Source organism: Cervus canadensis, chromosome 27 (genome assembly GCF_019320065.1).
Source record: "Cervus canadensis isolate Bull #8, Minnesota chromosome 27, ASM1932006v1, whole genome shotgun sequence".
Classification (NCBI taxonomy): Eukaryota; Metazoa; Chordata; class Mammalia; order Artiodactyla; family Cervidae; genus Cervus; species Cervus canadensis.
This window is the reverse complement of record NC_057412.1, coordinates 46,786,519-46,805,577: the sequence shown is the minus strand read 5'-3', so window position 1 is coordinate 46,805,577 and position 19,059 is coordinate 46,786,519. Positions and strand designations below refer to the sequence as shown.

The 19,059-nt window shown below is 37.0% G+C and overlaps 1 long non-coding RNA gene across 5 annotated transcripts in view; it reads left to right on the top strand.

The window, feature by feature from the left end:
• Positions 1 to 19,059, top strand: part of LOC122428703 — a 242,651-nt gene that overhangs the window by 197,570 nt on the left and 26,022 nt on the right. The gene's annotated exons all lie outside the window — the stretch shown is intronic.

Genomic DNA, 19,059 nt, shown 5'->3' with positions numbered 1-19,059 from the left:
CTCTCCTCCCTTTCTTCCTCCCATTGTTTTTCTTTCTTTTCTTTTTTTTTTTAATGTATTTTACCCTCGGCCCGTGTTCATAGTGAATATCACTCTCTTCTAATTTAGTAATTTATTAACTCAAAATATTATATCTGACCTATCAAGTTTTAATTTCAGTGACTATCTTGTCAATTATTAAAAAATGTTGATTAGTCAATTTTCATTTCTACCTGCACATGTTTTATGACATATTTTTGAAGAAGTATTTGTTTTGCTTTGGTTTGTTCGGTTGTTTGTAGCGTTAGTCACCTTCACATATTGTGGGTTTTACTTCGCGCCCTGTCTTCCATGAGATATTGTTTTCCTCTCTTTGCTCTTCTTGGCGCTAGTAGTCTTGTGGCCGCCACCATGTGGCTCCTGGACCCTTTTCCACAAAGGGGGTCTTACTCCAGCAGTTCATTTTTTTTTTTTTTCTGTGAGGGCTTTTGGAGAGTTTCACAGACAATGCGCCCTGTCCAGTGTGACTTGGCTGAGGATCCAGTTTTGAAGCCATGGCCTTCCTTCTTAAGTTGGTAGTTTTATGTGAACTGTCCCCACATACATGAGAGCATGTGCTTGATGTACAGTGAGGTCCGACAATACCGAAACGTCAGAGTTAGGAACAGAGAAATAGTTTCTTTTTTCAAGTTTGTTTATTTTTCATTGGGGGATAATTGCTTTACAATACTTATTGGTTTCTGCCATACATCAGCGTGAATCAGCCATAGGTATACACATGTCTCTTCCCTCTTGAACCTCCTTCCACCTCCTGCCCTACCCCACACCTGGAACAGAGAAGTGTTTATTGCAGAGCCAAGCAAGGAAAATAGGGTGGGGGGTTCATGCCCCCTAAACCCCTGATATCTCCAAAGAGTTTCAGCAAAGCATTTTTAAAGGCCAGGTGAGGGAAGGGGGCCTCTTAGGATATGTGAGCATTTTGTGCATAGTTCTCTGACTGTTTTGATCTTGAGCTAACAGGGCAGTTAACATCAATCCTTAGACCCCATTAAGTCCTGGGGGCAATGTGTTTATAATCATCAAATATTGTAGTTAATTTCTTCCGTTTTGTGGTGGTCTTTAGCCTCTGAAAAACTCAGGAAATATGCATGAGTTACTATTATCTGGGTCCTTCAGAGAGGAGCTAAAGCAGAGGATATGGGGGGGGGTAGTCTGTCTGGGGAAGGCCCCATAGGATCTTGCCAGTTACATTTTCTGGAACAGTTTGCCTGCCTCCTCTTAGGCACCAGGAAGGCCAGTCCTGGCTCGTTTCTAAGCGGTTACTCCGGTTGAGTTTTCCCTTCTTCCCTTCACCATGTTCATTCCCTGGTGCTTGTTCCTGCTTCTGGACTCAGAGCAAGGAGGCCTGCAGCTTAAGAGCTATTTGCCACTTGATGTTCTTCTTCCATTTTCTGTTCACAGAAGTATTTTCTTAATTTCTGTGAAGGTATTTGGATTTAGTTATAGTTGATTTAAATATGTATATCCTGGGACATAGATAAACCATTTTATGGCAATCTTTAATGCTTAATTTTATGATACTAATAAAATTATTTTGAAAGTGATGAAAATTAATTGACTGTACTTGCTCTGTTTAGTAAAAGTTTAAATTGCATACTACTTTAAAAAATATTCTCAAATGTTCTTTTTCAATGTGATTACCTCTAGAGGTATCTCATTATACATCCTTGGATAATTTTATTTTGGATGTTATCTAAATACTGCAATATGGTGTAGTGAAAGCAAAAATGATTTTATTGCCAGGCAGAAGTAGGTTCTCATCTCAATTTCAATAGCCAAGGGATTGAGGAAGTTTCTAAATGGTGTTTTCTTTCTGAAAACAAAACGTCACTTCAAATATGAAAGAGGAGTTAGATCAACATGCAATGTAATTCTCACTCAGCTTTAGTTCATAAAAAGACAGAAACTACTGTACTTGGCATACAGATCTTCACTTACTTATTCCTCTTGTGGTCATGGCAGGAGTCACTAGTTAAACTTTGTAGCTTCCATCTGAGCCAAGATCGACTGCAAAATTTTCAGCAAAGAGCTTCTACTAGCCGATAAGAGATGACACTGCAGAAAACTGATACATGATTTTAGCTCTATCCGATCCCTTTCACCTTTATCACTTTTTTTTCTAATATACTGCTTTTATTTATTGCTGATATGCATCTAGCAAATAACTGTATCCATCAGGCCAGGGAAATGTTGATATCTCATATGATTTAATTTCAGATGTGTCACTTTTCTTAAACAGACGAGGCTACAGAATAAGTCATCTTACAGAATGCATTCTATTGGAGTGGCAATAATTATCAACTGGTAGAAAAAGATATGGATAGGAAATGGCTCAACAGAATAATAGTTTAGCATAAAAGCACTTGAGAGAGCATATTCTACCAACGGTGAATAGGTGTTGTCAGAAAAAAATTTTTCATGACAAAATAATTTTATGATAAAAGTCTGCATTTAATGATGTTGATATATATATATATATATATTTCCCTGATAAGAACTCCCAAGGGGAAGAAATAATATTTTTCCAAAGCAGTTTAGCCATGAAACAATTTTTCTTGGGATTTAAATATTTACATGCCCACTGTGTTGCGCTTGCCAATCCTTTCCAACTCTTGGGCAATCTTAATAGTTTTTGTCTGTTCCATACAAGTTGCTAAGCATTTTGTAAATCACATTATACAGAATATATTTTAGAAAATGCTATTTGAAAGGTTGTGTCACTGATGAGTAAATATTATATAGGATTGGGGATATTCATTATATTTGTCTATTTTAAATCTTTTCAAATTCATTAATTTTTGCAAAATAAGTTTAACTTTGTATGTAGATTGCTATGTGACATATAGAGTGACATTCTAGGCATTTGTTTGTAAAAATGCATTTATTTGAAACACAAGCAATTCACGTTCAGTAGAGAAATTTTGGAAAATGAAAATAAAGAAGAATTTAAAAATTAAAATTAAAAAATCATTCTGGGATATTTTGCCCCTACTCCTTTTGATTTTTGCTGTTGTTCGGTCGCTAAGTATGTCTGACTCTTTGTGACTCCATAGTCACTGTAGTTTGCCAGTCTCCTTCTGTCCGTGGGATTTCTCAGACAAGAATACTGGAGTGGGTTGCTATTTCTTTCTCCAAGGGATCTTTCTAACCCAAGAATTGAACCTTGTTTCCTGCATTGACAGGCAGATTCTTTACCACTGAGTCACCAGGGAAGCCCAGTACAGCTATTAATAAAAACACTGAACATTATATATTAAACAAACATAAGAGAACTCTGAAACATAGAAGGCGGAAGGCAGACTCCCAGGAATTTTGAGACCCGAGAAACAATATAGTGATGAATTTCTTGGGTTCCTTCTTTCCTTTTATGTCCCAGACTTGGAGCAGGAGAAGCAAGCCATCTGAAACATCAAGGGCAGAGACCTAATTAAAGACCAAAAAACAATAACAACAAAAACTTTCACTCTTTTAAATCACTCAAAACACTGCAATCCCACAACTTTTCTGCTGAAGAATACCCTTCTTTCAAAAGCCATCAATGAATTCTATATTTCAAAATTCAACACATAGTGCATTAGTTTCCCATTCATGTTGTAACAGATTACCACAAAATTAGTGGCTTATAACAATGTAAATTTATTATTTTATAGTCTTAGAGGCCATAAGTATGAAATGAATCTGCAGGACCACATTCCCTTTCTCTAGGGGAGAATCCATTTCCTGGCGTCTTCCAGCTTCTGCAGGTCTTTAGTAATCCTTGGCTCATCTCTCTTTATCACCTCTCCCTCTTCATATCTCCTTCTCTGACTCTGATGCTTCTATTTCCCTTTTATAAGGACCCTTGTGATTGCATTGGGTTTGCCCAGATAATAATCCAATAAAATTTCCCATCTCAGGATCCTTAATCACAGTTATAAATTTCCTTTTGCCCTTTGTGAAGGTATCATATTCACAGTTTCTGAGAATTAATACCTGAACATTTTTGGGGGCCATCATTTTGCCTATCAAAGATTGCTTTCCTTGAATTCCATGACTCTATACTGCCTTAATTTATATTTCTTAAATAACTGGTGATTTCTTTTCAATTTTCTTTCCAGGATTTTATCCCCTATTCTTTCCTTACTGGGTCTTTTCAGGTTCTCTTCTTCTTTTCAGGTTCTGCTCTATCTTCTCCTGGGCAATTTAGATCATCTTCTGTGTGACTCCTAAATATGTCTATATTTCTGACTCTGACATTGAAATTTCACACAAATGACACGTCTCAAATATAGCCTATCTCAGATTGGAATCATTTTTGTATCATCAAAGTTAAATCATTTTGCATCCTTAGTGAATGTCACCTCCATGCACTCTTTCCCAAGTCAAAGACAGGTTATCTTAGATTTCCTTGTCTGCCTCACTTCCCATTATCAATTAATCCACAAACTACATTGTTTAATTCCTCTATAAAGATCCACATAAATAGCCACTCCCCATTTTAGGTCTCCTTGTCTTTTTCTCAGATTTTGGCAACAGACTCCCAAGTTTTGTTGTTGTTGTTTCGTCACTAAGTCACCTCTGACTGCTTTGCAACCCCATGGACTATGGGCCACCAGGCTCCTCTGTCCTTGGAATTTGCCAGGCAAGAATACTGGAGTGGGTTTCCATTTCCTTCTCTAGGGGATCTTCCTGACCCTGGTGTTGAATCCACGTCTCCTGCATTGGCAGGTGGATTCTTTGCCTCTGAGCCACCAGGGAAGGACCCTATCCAAGTTTGTTTCCTTCTAATTTGTTCTCCACATCGTAGCCTATGACTTTCCTATTTAAAACCCTCCAGTGACTTCTCAATGATGTAGGATAGAGATGAAACCACGTGCTCAAACTTGGGGTAAAAACTATATATTTAGTTCACTGGCTTTCTCTCTAGCCTCATCTCTCACTGTATTATTTCATTACAGGCGCTAATAATGGCTCTTTCTCTCTCGTTCTGCCACCATCTGTCTTTCCTCTTGAGGCTCCCGTATGCAGTTTATGCTATTTCTTCTGTCTAAAAGATATTTTTCTCACCTGACACCTAACTAACTAATATTTTCTTTTAAGTTTTCCAGCTCTTCCAGGAAGCATTTTCGGCCCTGACTTCAGGTCACGTGTATTTTCTTAAAGGCTCCTGTAACAGTAGTATGCTTGTACATTGTTATTCTCATGCCCTTTCATAACTGCCCATCAGCAGCAGTAGACTGTAAGCATTGTGAGGGCAGACATATAGAGGTTGTAATAAGCATGCATTAATTATCTGGTGAAAGAAGAAACACATTATAATATATTATGGAGTACTAATTGTGTATGAAGGATTGTAACTTTTATACACTATGAAAAATAGAAACACTCTTAAGTGGAAAGTCTCATGTTTTCTTAAAAAGAGAGGCAGAGAGGAAAACAGCCAGGATGATCTTTAATATTACTTGAGATAAAGTGTTAATGCAAATGTATCATTGGTCGGTTGATATTTTTGATATTTTTAACCTTGAGAAATTTAACCGTCTATGGTTTTTATCAAGGAACTTTCATACAATAAAGTATAAATAAAATTCCATGTTGTTTTTAGAGCTGACAAACCTCATTTTGAATTGCCAACTATGTAATTATGACTACCTGTAAAATGGGGATGAAGTGCTTGCTGAATTTAATTGTAGAGGGCTGAAAATAAGAAACTAGTTTATTTGGGGCCTTAAGGATTATAATTTTGGGGGAAAAAGCGTTGTCCTAGAAAGAGAAATAGTCAGGGGCTTATAAAGACAAAAAGCCACAAGGTGGTTAAGATTGTGTGCGTAGTTGCTCAGTCGTGTCCTACTCTTTGTGATAAGGATACTGGAGTGGGTAGCCATTCCCTTCTCCAGGGGCTGTTCCTGCCCCAGGGGATCCAATCCAGGTCTCCCACACTGCAAGCAGATTCTTTATGGGCTGGGCTACCAGGGAAGTCCAAGAGTACTGGAGTGGGTAGCCTGTCCTTTCTCCAGGGGATCTTCCGAACCCAGGACGCCTGGTGATAATTGTGATTGACTCTGACACAAGTTGGGAAATATTTGTCTTTAGTAATAATCATGATTGATTTTGGAGTACGGGCCCTGGTAAGTATCTTGAGTTTCTGGCAGATATTCTGGATGCCTTTGTTAGGACGATAGTTATCAAAAGGTTTGATTCCATCCAGGCACAAAAGTCTTGTATGAGTCACACTTCCTCAGGGGCCTCCTGGTTCCATTTTAGAGAACTCTCTTGGCAATACTCCGTTTTGACTTTCCTTTCATAAGACAAGATTCCATTGATTCTTATAATGATTAGAAAAAAGTTAAGGTTCTGTATTTGCATTTTCATTTCAGTAGTACCCTTTTCTGTAAGTCTTAAAGTGAAGTGAAGTCTCTCAGTCGTGTCCGACTCTGCGACCCCATGGACTGTAGCCTACCAGGCCCCTCAGTCCATGGGATTCTCCAGGCAAGAGTACTGGAGTGGGTTGCCATTTCCTTCTCCAGGGGATCTTCCCAACCCAGGGACTGAACCTGGGTCTCCCGCATTGCAGGCAGACGCTTTACTGTCTGAGTCCCCAGGGAAGCCCATACACCTCTTAAACTGGACTTTTAAGTTTCGTGAGCTTGACAGAGTTCTAAATTGTGTGAAAATAGTCTGTATGTTAAAACTGCTAAGCTCTGAACATCTGTGTTCTTTGGTGCCCTATTTCCTTTGATTTGAAGTTCAGAATGAGAGATATTAAGTTCCAAATGTAAAACAAAAAGCTGCAAAAATATGCTCCAATATAAAAGCTGTTCAAAAAGAGTAATCATTCTTGAAACTCTGTAACTGTTTTGCAGATGATTTATTTGCTTCCTTTCTCTAATCAGAGAATTTTCTATACAGTCACAGAGTGAGACTGTTTCCTTGAGGCAAGAAAGAAATACAGAGGTCCTGACAAATAAGATGTTGCCTTGGGGAAGGGAACTACAGTAAGCACTCAGAAGTTCCTGCCTTAACAAGCAAACCTTTAAAAGTAAATGCAAATGGCAAAAAGTAGTGTGGGTTACTGGATTTTAACTACGTGACGTAACATTAAATGTTTTATTATCTGGTCATTTAAAAAAATGCTTCATATATGTTAAAATATGTGGACACAGAACATTGCCTGCCGTATCAGCGAACAAAGAATGTGGCTGCCGTCAGGCCATCAGCCACTGCAGCCGCCCCTCGCCCCTCGTGGGGAATGGTGAGTGGACTCAAGTGTGGGAAACAGCAGGATACTGGGCCTAGGTGGTAAAGGTGCATATCAACAAGTCCAGTCTCTTTATCTGCCCATGTACAGAAACGTGCTGAGTCTGTTAACTCAAGAAGTCTGTTTTTTAATTAACAGTAATCTTAAAAAAAAAAAGTCCTCTTTTGATGTTCCAACTATCTGGTTTTTGTTGCAAAACTCCTGTTATCCAGGCACCTCCCCTACTTCTGTGAGTTCTTTAGAGCTATCTGAGAGGCTGTCTTCCTGGCCCAAGTCCTCAGAAAATCCATTGAGTGAAACATAATTCTCAGTTTGTAGGTTGCACATTTTTTTTCCAGTTGACAAGTAATTATTCCTAATAATTCTACTCCATTGTAGACAAAGATTATTCAGTCTTAAAATTTTATTCATAAATACACAAGCAAGAGTTAACTGAGTTTTGAGAAAGTCACTGTAAGTAAATGTAGGAAAGAGCTATATATAGAAAGGAATACAGGATACTAAGGGGCCTTTATTTTTGTTTTTTTTGTTCCCTTCTTATCCATTTATTTTTATTAGTTGGAGGCTAATTACTTTACAATATTGTAGTGGTTTTTGCCATACACTGACATGAATCAGCCATGGATTTACGTGTGTTCCCCATCCCAACCCCCCCTCCCGCCTCTCTCCCCATCCCATCCCTCTGGGTCTTCCCAGTGCACCAGCCCCGAGCACTTGTCTCATGCGTCCAACCTAGGCTGGTGATCTGTTTCACCCTTGATAGTATACTTGTTTCAATGCTGTTCTCTGGAAACATCCCACCCTCGCCTTCTCCCACAGAGTCCAAAAGTCTGTTCTGTACATCTGTGTCTCACTAAGGGGCCTTTAAAGTGAAAGAAATAATAAAGGCTACATAGAGGAAAAGACATTTTATTTTTAATCAAATCTTCGTTACCAATGTTGGGCAAGTCACTTCTGTTTTTAAAAGTCAGCTTACATGTCTGTGAAAGAGGTTTCTTCCCGGGAAAGCAGGAAGGATGCCTGTTTCACCTGATGCAGCAACCCCTGTTGTCCACGGGGGTCGTTTCCAGGACTCTCACAACCCACTCAAGTGTTCTTGCTTGGAGAATCACCAGAACCTGGTGGGCTGCAGCCCATGGGGCTGCAAAGAGTCAAACACAGCGGAGCGACTAAGCACAGCACACAGACCAACATCTGAGGATGCTCAGGTTCCTGATATATGGTGTAGTATTTTCGTATAACCTACACATATCCTCCTGTATACTTTAAATCATCTCTAGATTACTTATAATTCCTGATACATTGCAAATGGTATGGAAATAGTTGTAAATACAATGCAAATGCTATGTAAATAATTGCTAGTATGCAGCAAATCCAAGTTTTTCTTTTTGGAATGTTCTGAAAATTTTTTTGAATATTTTCCATCCACAGTTTGTTGAATCCATGGATGTGGAAACTGTGGATACAGAAGTCTGACTGTATTCCATTTTCTTGTTGTATTCTAAGTCAGAATATCAAGGGGACAAGAAGTGGGTGTGGGGTTTCTCTATGAGAGGCAGTAAACATTTGCTAGATTCCAGTGGTAACAATCAAAGACATCAGTTCTCACATATTTGTTTTTAACAGTTGTGAGAAAGCAACAAAGTTAGTGTTAGCCCATTTTAGCAAATGTGTATAGACTCAAGTCTGTCTTCAGCCCATCTTCAAAATCTGAAATAACTGGACCTGTGAGTATTGTGCATGTAAACAGGTTTTGGAAGGGGAAAAAAGAATTACTAGTCTGGAGGGATAGTAAATAGAAAATAAATGCTTAGAGATATCTGAGAAGTTTAAAAAATAAAACTTAGATCAGGTTCCATTTGATGATATTTTGGTTAAATATCAAAGTTTTTTCATAGCTTGAAATTTCTCAGGACACATCTCTTTAAAATGTCGTGGATGACAGGTTTGTAAAACTGTGTGAACCCATCATCCTCTTGAAATGCTAAACACTGATGGTTCTAAAGAAAGTAAGTGCAATTCTCTTGCAGTTAATAGAAAAAAAATTTTTTTTTCTTTTTAAGCTTAATACATCATCACATAGAGGTTGAAAATTCTTAAAGGGAAAGGAAATATCGAATTATGCCAACTTATCTCAAAAGAGGATTAACTGGTATATGAAGAAAGATGTAAAAATGGATGAATGAAGAATTAGATGCTTAAATGTGATCGGAAATCACATTTGTGAAAAAGAACTGAATATTGAACCAAGAGTGAATAGCTGTAGATATTGAGTTTCTCAGACTGTGAATCTCTATCATAAAACATGAATGATTGTGTGATCACTTATCTGACAGCTTTGAAACCAATACATTCTTTAACCTAACATCATAGAAAAAGAATAAGAATTTCTGAATTTTATCATAATCAGGCCACTCTAGTTCTAAATTTCTCTGGAGTTTTTCTTCTTTTCTAATTGTGCTGGATGGTACCTTTAATTTTGGACTGAAACACACTGAAAATTTTCACATCTTTTTTCTCTTACTGTTGTCTTCAAGAATAGTCTTAGAGATGTTTTCAAACTATATAAATCAAAGACCTTGAACAAAATCTGTCTCACACCTTCTCTTTGATCCTGTTTTCTATGCCCTCAAATGTGTTTGTCCATTACAGAAAGAAAATGGGGTTTCAACTTTGTTTTCCAGTTTTCCAATATGACTTTCAAAGACATTAAGATAATCCTTTGCATTTCGCTAAAAGTTATTTTTGTCCTGTTTTTTCCTCCATTCTCAGTTATTATTATAAATATTCTGAATCATTAAAATTTTTATGTGTAATCTTACTTTGGTATTTAGCCTTACTTGCAAAAGTGGTGAAAATCCTAAATTTTTTGGGAAATAAGGAATGAAGATTCCAGCCTTGAAGGGCATTGAGGTTTCCATCATCATAACAGTTTCTAACTTCTTAATATACAGTAGTTAATTAAATCATCAGCTAGACATATCCTGTTTATTGCTCTTTTAGATTAAAATAAATTAAAGTAGAAAAGAAACACAATTTAATTGGCCTGAGATAAGTTGTTACATTGTTAGCACAACAGTTCTCTTGGAATTTAGTAATCATAATTATGCAAATCTTAATTAGGTAATTATTGTTGTGCAGTTTTTCTCAACTAAGGGGGAAAATTCATTGGAACAATCAACCATATCATGCTGTGTCAGAAACTTTAAATCAGAAAAAATTTTAGAGTAAGTTGTAGAGTGCTTTGTTATTTATAGAGTATAATGTAATTCCCGAATCAACTAACAGAGAAAAAGTCTGAAATACTCCTGCTTCAATATTTGTTCTTTTTTGTAGTTGCCAAAGTGTTTCTCTGATTTGTCACTATAAGACTGATGGAAGGAAGACAAGTCATCATGCATGGGTTATTTTTCATCAAAGTAGACACCTGATAAAAGAGGCTCGCTCATGAAGTCTTTGTTCTTTCACGAATAAATTTTGAATATATTTGAATAAATTTTTGTGTTGGTCCATCAGAAATTGAGTTCAGAGACTGGATCTGAATTTTGTTTCTACTTTTGATATATAAAAATCAAAGAAGGAGAAGGAACTGAGTGTTTATACCATATCATTATATGCATTCTTAGAAATTTAGATATTTTGCAAAATAGAAGAATGTACAATTTTGAAAAAAGTAGAGTTAGTTAAAATAAAAATTTCTAACCAAAGTAGTAGCAAAAGCAATGAGAGGTATTTCAGGAGATAACTTGAATAAGCCAGAAAGGCAGTTCAGCATGGATAGGGACTACTTCAGTAGACAGGGTAAAATGGCTTGTGACATTAAGACAGTAGATAGCAGTGGATGTCTGAGCCAGTAGAGCATTCATTGAGATGGTCAAAGAGGAAGATAAACCTGCTTAGAGATTGGATTTGGCAAAGCTATAATAATGCTTTTTAGGAGATCTGTGTTTAGACATCACTGAATTTTTTTTTTCATATAGAATTAATGAATTTATAGTTTCTTGGCTTCTTCATCAATAACATATTTTTAAACATATTTTCTTGTTTATTCTAATTTATGTTTCTAAATTTTGAAAATCATACTTTGATTTTTTTTGGAGATTGTACTAAAGATTTCCAAGTAAGTACGCATTCCAGAGCCCTTTAAACTACCTGGTGGCTCAGATGGTAAAGAATCTGCCTGCAATGCAGAGACGTGGGTTTGATCCTTGCCTTGGAAAGATTCTCTGGAGAAGGAAATGGAAACCCATTCCAGTATTCATGCCTGGAGAATTCCATGGACAGAGGAGCCTGGTGGGCTACAGTCCATGCAGTTGTAAAGAGTCAGGTATAACTGAGTTACTAACGCTCAGCCCGAAAATAAACATATTTTCTTGGCTCCTGAAGCAGATCCCAAGGAGCAATAGGATTTTACCTTCATTGACTCTTTGTTTCTCCTTGCACCCCTGATTCTGTGCCTTTGTATTATTTCTGTTTCTGGTTTCTTACAACCTGGAAGTTATTCTTCATTTGCCATTAATGTATGTGAATTTGGTTTTGTGGGTCTATTAGTTGGTCTTGTAGAGACAGAAACCTATCCTGTTGGGTGAGGGATGACAGAATATTCTGTTTGTTTTATTCAAGAATACATCAGCCTTCCACTGAAAAGATAAATAGCATTCTGAGATCCACATTTGTGAGCACTTTTGTTTGCCATGTTTATTTTAATCAATGACTAAGGGTGTAGAACTAAAGCCACAAGCTGTGTGTCTATGTGTCTGTAATTGCAAAAAGTTATTATCCTTTATTTTGTGTTAGGAATAGTCTCTTCTTGAAAAATAAATAAACTAGATTTAAAGATTTCATAAATTAAGGAGTTCTATATTGATTGGTTTGTAGAAGCTAATAAGGTATACATAAATCAAATATAAAGAAACTAAAATTTCCTAGAGAATAAAGAAAGTAAGTATTTCATACTTTAGATATGGCAACCTTATAAAACAAATAACAGAAAATGCCAAAAGAATTCTTTTCATTGAAAATGCCCATTTAAAGCACTTTTTAAAAAACCACAGGAATCCCAACTTCAATAATTAAAGCAAAACTTTAGACAATTCTGACTACTTTGACAATGTTTTTTTGCCTGTCTCTGTTAGTTTATTTTTAATTGAAGTATAGTTGATTTACAATATTGCATTAGTTTCAGGTGTACATCATAGTGATTCAGCATTTTTATATATTATACTCCAGTTAAAATTATTATTACAGAATAATGGCTTTGTTTCCCTGGAAGCAATATACCCTTGTTATTTACTTATTTTATATGTAATAGTTTGGATCTCTTAGTCTCCTACCCTGTCTCATCCCTCCCCAGTTCTTTTTCCTCACTGGTCACCACTAATTTGCCCTCTATATAGGTGAGTTTATTTCTGTTTTGTTATATTCATTTGTTTTACTTTTTAAATTGCATATATAAGTGATTTCATAGAGTATTTGTCTGTCTTATTTTATTAAGCATAATACCCTCTAGGTCCAACCATGTTGCAGAATTTCACTATTTTTTTGTGACTGAGTGATAGTCCACTGTGCGCACACACATGCATTGTGTCTAATGATGAACATTTATGTTGCCTCCATATCTTGACTATTATAATAATGTTGCTGAGAACATTAGAGTGTATGTATCTTTATGAATTAATGTTCTTGTTTTCTTTGATGTCTAACCAGGATTGGAATTGCTGGGTTATATGGTGATTCTAATTTTAGTTCTTTGAGGAAGCTCTATACTGTTTTCTAATGTAGCTGCACCAATTTATTTTTCCACCAATAGTGTACTAGAGTTCTCTTTCCTCCACATCTTTGCCAACATTCGTTATTTTCTGGTCTTTTTGGTGATAGACATTTGGGAAGGTGTGGGATGATATTTCATTCGGCTTTGATTTATAATTCTCTGATAAATGGCATTGTTGAGAATCTTTCATGTGCCTGTTATCTATCCATATGTCTCCTTTGGAAAAATAACCTGTTCAAGTCCTCTCCCCATTTTTATTCTGGTTTTCTTTTATATTGAGTTGTATTAGCTGTTTGTATGTTTTATATATTAACCCCTGATCAGTTATATCATTTACAAATATTTTCTGCCATTTAGTAGGTTGTCTTTTCTTTCTTTTTTTTTTTTTTGATATTTTTCTGTGCTGTGCATAAGCTTTTAAGTTTAATTAGGTCTCATTTGTTTGTTTATTTTGCCTTAAGAGACAGATCCAAAAAAAAATTATTGCTGTGGTTTATGTCAAAGAGTTTTCTGCCTATGTTCTCTTTTAGGAAATTTCTGGCCTTATACTTAGATCTTTACTCCATTGTGGGTTTATTCTTTATATGATATGTGAAAATGTTCAAATTTCATTTCTTAACATGTAGCTGTCCAGTTTTTCCAGCATCCCTTATGGAAAAGGGTGTTCTTTCTCCATTGTATATTTTTGCCTTCTTTGATGTGGATTAATTGACCGTAGTGTGTGGGGTAGCTTCTGGGCTCTCTGTCCTGTTCCATCGATTCATGTGTCTGTTTTGGGCCAGCACCAGCTGTTTTGATTACTATACTTTTGTTCTATAGTCTGAAGTCATGGAGTATGCTGTTTCCAGCTTTTAATTTTTCTCATGATTGTTTTGGTAATTCTAGGTCTTTTGTGGTTCCTCATAAATTTTAGTATTGTATATTTTATTTTTGTGGAAACTGTTATAGGTATTACGATAGCATGCATGCATGCTAAGTCACTTCAGTTGTGTCTGATTCTTCGTGACCCTACAGACCCACCAGGCTCCTCTGTTCAGGCAAGAACACAGGAGTGGGTTGACATGCTCTTCTCCAGGGGATCTTCCTGACCCAGGGATCAAACCTGTGTCTCTTATGTCTCCTGCATTGGTAGGTGGGTTATTTACCACTACTGACACCTGGGAAGCCCTGGTTCAGTTCAGTTCAGTTCAGTTCAGTCACTCAGTCGTGTCTGACTCTTTCTGACCCCATGGCCTGCAGCATGCCAGGCTTCCCTGTCCATCACCAACTCCTGGAGCTTGCTCAAACCCATGTTCATCAGGTCAGTGATTCCATCCAACCATCTCATCCTCTGTCATCCTCTTCTCCTCCTGTCTTCAATCTTTGTCAACATCATGGTCTTTTCAAATGAGTCAATTCTTCTCATTAGGTGGCCAAAGTACTGGAGCTTCAGCTTCAGCATCGGCCCTTCCAATGAATATTCAGGACTGGTTTCCTTTCAGATTTCCTTTCATATTGACTGGTTGGATCTTCTTGCAGTCCAAGGGACTCTCAAGAGTCTTCTCCAACACCGTGATTCAAAAGCATCAATTCTTCAGCGCCCAGCTCTCTTTATAGTCCAACTCTCACATCCATACATGACTACTGGAAAAACCACAGCTTTGACTAGACAGACCTTTGTTGGCAAAGTAATGTCTCTGCTTTTCAATATGCTGTCTAGGTTGGTCATAACTTTCCTTCCAAGGAACAAGCATTTTTTAATTTCATGGCTGCAATCACCATCTGCAGTGATTTTGCAGCCCAAGAAAATAGTCTGTCACTGTTTCCACTGTTTCCCCGTCTATTTGCCATGAAGTGATGGAGCTGGATGCCATAATCTTAGTTTTCTGAATGTTGAGTTTTAATCCAACTTTTTCATTCTCTTCTTTTACTTTCATCAAGAGGCTCTTTAGTTCTTCCTCGCTTTCTGCCATAAGGGTGGTGTCATCTGTATATCTGAGGTTATTGATATTTCTCCCGGTAATCTTGAAATTAAAAGACGTTTGCTCCTTGGAAGGAAAGCTAAAACAAAACTATATAGCATATTAAAAAGCAAAGACATCACTTTGCTGATAAAGTCCATCTAGTCAAAGCTATGGTTTTTCCAGTAGTCATGCCTATGGATGTGAGAGTTGGACTATAAAGAAGTCTGAATGCAGAAGAATTGATGCTTTCAAACTGGGGTGCTGGAGAAGACTCTTGAAAGTCCCTTGGACTGCAAGGAGATCAAACCAATCAATCCTAAAGGAAGTCAACTCTGAATATTCATTGGAAGGACTGATGCTGAGGCTGAAGGTCCAATATTTGGTCATCTGATGTGAAGAGCCAACCTATTGGAAAAGACCCTGGTGCTGGGGAAGATTGAGGGCAGGAGAAGAAGGGGATGACAGAGGATGGAATGGTTGGATGGCATCACCAATTCAATGGACATGAGTTTGAACAAACTCTGGGAAGTAGTAAAGGGCAGGAAAGCCTGGTGTGCTACACTCCACGGGGTTTTGAAAAGAATCAGACACGACTTAGTGACTGAACAACAACACAGCATCAACTAAATACCAGAAAACAAAAGTAAAAAAAAAAAAATCCCATTTGAAATTGTATATTAAAAAGATAAAATAGTTAGGGGGAAAGCCTTACAAATGAGGTAAAAGACCTTTATGCTAAGAACCATAAAATGGTGATAAAGGAAATTGAAGATGATTCCAAAAAAATGGAAAGATATCCCTTGCTCTTGGATTGGGAGAATTAATATTTTTAAAATGGCCATACCACATGAAGAAATCTATAGAGTTAATGTGATCCCTATCAAAATACCCATGACATTTTCATAGAACTTAACAAATAATTCTAAAATTTATATGAAACCCTGTAAGACCCAGAATTGCCAAAACAATTCTGAGGAAAAAGAGCAATGCTGGAAGCCTAGCCCTCTACATGTAGGTTAGTGAAACAAGACAGAAATTCTGGAAATGCACCCACACACCTACAGTCAATTAATCTTTGACAAAGGGGATAAGAATCTAGTCAAGGAAAGACAGATTCAGCAAGTGGTATTGTGAAAGCTGAAAAGCCACACCTAAATCAATGAGGTTAGAACACTGCCTCACTTCATACCCAAAAATAAACTAAAAATGGCTTAAATACTTAAATATGAGATGATACCATAAAGCTTCTAGAAGAGAACATAGGCAAAACATTCTCTGATATAAATTGTAGTAATGCTTTCTTAGGTGAGTCTCCCAAGGCAAGGAAAAATAAAAGCAAGATTGAACAGTTAAGACCTAATCAAACTTAAAACCTTTTGTGTAGCAAAGGAAACCATAAACAAACTGAAAGACAGCCTATTTACTGGGAGAAAACATTTGCAAACAATGTGACTAACAAGGGCTTAATGTCTACAAAATGCAAACAGCTCATACAGTTTAACAACTAATGACCTATTCAAAAAATGGGTAGAAGACGTAAATAGACAGTTCTTCAGAGAAGACATATAGATGGCAAATAGGCACATAAGAAGGTGATCAACATTGTAATTATTAGAGAAATGCAAATCAAAAATGCAATGGGATACCACCTCACATCAGTCAGAAGGCCATCATCAAAAAAACTACAATAAATGCTGGAGATGGTGTGGAAAAAAGGGAGCACTCCTACAGTGTTGGAAGGTATGCCATTATGGAAAACATTATGGAGTTTCCTTAAAAAAGTAAAAGTAGAGTTGCTATATGATCCATCAATCTCACTTCTGGCCCTGTATCTGGACAAAACTCTAATTAAAAAAAATACAATTTTCTTTAAAAAGTCAACTAAAAAAAAAGATACAGTTTTCACAGCAGCATTATTTGCAAAAACCATGGCATGGAAGGAGCCTAAATGTCCATCAACAGATAAATGGATAAAGAAGATGTGGTATAGATATAGATATAAGATATACTATATCTTATATTCCCCTGGAGACGGAAATGGCAGCCCACTCCAGTATTCTTGCCTAGATAATCCCATGGATGGAGGAGCCTGGTGGGCTACAGTCCATGGGGTCACAAAGAGTCAGACATGACTGAGCGACTCCACCACCACCACCACATATCTTATATAGTATATCTTATATGTAAATATTATAAGATATAGTATTAGAATACTACTCAGCCTTAAAAGAAGAATGAAATAATACCATTTGCAGCAACCTAGAGATTATCATATTAAGTGAAGTCAGACAAAGACAAATATATTCATTTGTGAAATCTAAAATATGATACAAATGGGCTTCTAAAACAAAAAAACTCACAGGCATAGAAAATGAATTTACATGTATCAAAGGGAAAAGGGAGATGGGGAGGAATAAATAAGAGATTTGGAATTATATATGTTTATATATATATAACATAAACAGCAAGGTATTGCTGTATAATATAGGGAACCCTATTCAACATCCTGTGACAAAGCATATGGGCTTCCCTGCTGACTCAGCGGTGAAGAATCTGCCTGCCAATGCAACAGATATGAGTTCAATCCCTGATCTGGGAGGATCCCACATACCATGGAGCAACTAAACCCGTATGTTGCAGTTACTGAAGTCCGTGCTCCCTAGAGATGGTGCTGTCAACAAGGGAAGCCACGGTTATGAGAAGCCCATGCACCACAACTCGAGAGTAGTCCCCACCTGCTATAGTTAGGGAAAAGCCTGCGCAGCATCCACCGGAGCCCCAGCGTAGCCAGAGATAAATAAATAAAAATAAGTAAAATGATTTTAAAAAAGCATCGTAGAAAAGAATATGAGAACAACATATGTTTACCTTGGTATAACTGATCTCCTTGCTGTCTACCAGAAACTAACACAACATGGTAAATCTACTATATTTCATTAAAAAAATTAAAAAGAAATTTAGAAAAACATGTCCTACATTAAATGCTAATTATTTTTATGTCAATAGAAATTATCTTCACAACAGCTGAAACATAATTTTTCAGGATTTTTAATTTTAAAATATCAGATTTATATTGTTTTGTTAGTAGTTGATAGCCTTTGGACTTGAATAAGCAATTTTAAGCAGTATTCTAAAATACTGAAACATTCATCTTCATGCATGGTTTTAGTGTTTATACATGGTTTAAATATACATATAATTATATATACATATATATTAAATATATGTTTTATATATATATAGTATAATTCTTTGCTTAATTTTATATGTCACAGAGTTGCTATATGTTCATGTGAGAATACTGTGATATGCCATTCAGATCTTTCTTTAGGAATAAAATGCTCATCTAGGAACAGAGAGTGATACCAAAAAAAGGCTTACACACAATTGCCCCTCCCCCTCCCCACTGGTAATCACTAGGCTCAAGGATATATTGTGCAACATGAGTGTATCGGTCACTCAATCATGTCCGATAATGCGACCCCACGGACTGTAGCTACCTCCAGGTTCCTCTGTCCATGGAATTCTCCAGGAAAATAATACTGGAGTGGGTTGCCATGCCCTTCTCCAGGGGATCTGTCCAACCCAGGGCTTGAACCTCCATCTCCTGCATTGCAGGAAGATTCTTTACTGTCTGAGACACCAGGGAAGCCCCTACAATATGGGGAATATAGCCAATGTATTGTAGTAACTATAAATGGAAAATAACCTTTAAAATTGTGTGTGTGTGTGTATGTGTATATATATATGTATATATATAAACTTAGCCCATTTGGAGAAGTGCCTCAGTTAAAGGCGCCTGACTTGTCCTTGGTCATACCTTCCAGAGGCAGCTTACATTCAGTGACTAATCAAACACGAGTGTCGATCTGGGTGTCTCTCAGTGGCCGTCCTAGTCTTGAGCTGCGTGAGCCGCTGCAGCCCTCCATGCGCCTGCATCCCAGCACTTCTGCTCAGTACTGCCTCTCTCCCTCTGCTTCCACAAATCTTGATTCTCACAGCACTCCTTGGTAATTGTTCTTCACGCTCATCTCTGAATCAGGATCTGTTTCCTGGAGAATCTAGACTAG